The following is a 1530-nucleotide window of genomic DNA, read 5'->3' as shown; positions in this document are numbered from 1 at the left end:
GTACGTTCATCTTCCCCGCTGCTGTAACGTTAGCAGTTTTACTAAAATGCTATGCATTTAGCCCTATGTGACGTCTGTTTTTATATTGTTTGTCAGCACACATAGCCTAAGTTAGTACTGGATCAACTAGCCGAGTAGACAAATATAAATGTTTATTCATAACCATGCTGAAAATAAGTCAGTGTTAGCTGATGCTAACTGTCTAGCTAACGAACAGCTTGCTGGTGCTAAATTGAGGTATTTAAAAAAAAAAAAAGTCCAAATATTTTTATTCAACCACCTAGATTGATTACATCTGGGGGGAAAAGAAAGGATGTGATGTTCAGAACATGGTAACTACAGTAATTATCAAAGTGGATATAAGTAGCCTATATAAAACTGCAAAATAAACATTCATCTATCAGTACTTTTTACTTAAGTACATAAAAAATCAAGTACTTTTGTACTTTCACTCGAGTACAATTGAAAACTGAGTACTTTTACTTTTACTGGAGTAATATTTTATTATACGGATCTGTATTTTTACTCAAGTACTTGATTTGTGTACTTCGTCCACCACTGGAATGCAAACAACGTGATTATTGATCATGAGCCAAACATCCAGCAAGCCAAGAAAACATGCAGTCTACCTGAGGGAAAACATCTTTCACTTCAGGTGTATCTTAAACTTGGATCTCATTAATGAAGCACAAATTCAAGCAGCAAAAGCAGCCCAAACTCTAAGTTTTCTTTAATTAAAAATATGCATTTTCATTCATTCATAGGCTATGGCTGCAATTTTAGTTCAAATTTTTGTAAAAATTCTTTACTGACTGACATTTTTATTTGTATGACATTAAAATTATTTTTAGAATAATTGTACATAAATAGGTTAAGCAAAACAAATGTGATTAATTTTGAGAACCTTTTATATATACTTAACTGCAGACACAGAAATAACACTATAGGTACAGTACAAATATTTTAGTGTCCTTTATTCTGTCCCTTATTCTCCTATAAAGAATCACAACTGTCCCTTATTTTCCCTTTCTGATGTTGGCAACCCAAGCAGCCAGTGGTCCTTTCTGATTAAAGCCAACCATTTATTCCGCCGATCTAACTCCTTTGGGATCTAATTAGATTGTAGTTCGGGGTTTCTCTGACGACTGTTATACAGCTAACAGCACAACATATCCCGAGCATATTGTAACCTTGTTGGGAACCTTCTGGTAGTGTTTCGTTGATCTTCCTCTGATAGTTGTGGCTGCTTTGACCATTGACTGAAACAGGTTGCACAGCTGTGACTCGGACACAAATATGGTGGCGATAAAGCACTGTGACGTCACATGGTCCGAATGAATAGATCAGACAGACTCTGCTTGCATTCACGTGATTTGTCGAGATGAGTAATTCTCGTAGTGCCTCCTCTTGGGTAGTGTAATTTATGTAGTGTATTATTACTGATCAGTATCACTTTTTATTTCTCCTCTTTCCTACTACTTGTTTCACTTCTGTTTCAGTTTTTTATAACCATTTCTTACTATGTGTCAG

Source organism: Sinocyclocheilus rhinocerous, unplaced genomic scaffold, assembly GCF_001515625.1.
Source record: "Sinocyclocheilus rhinocerous isolate Xijiao unplaced genomic scaffold, SAMN03320098_v1.1 scaffold385, whole genome shotgun sequence".
In the NCBI taxonomy this organism is placed as follows: Eukaryota; Metazoa; Chordata; class Actinopteri; order Cypriniformes; family Cyprinidae; genus Sinocyclocheilus; species Sinocyclocheilus rhinocerous.
This window is presented reverse-complemented; position numbering follows the sequence as displayed.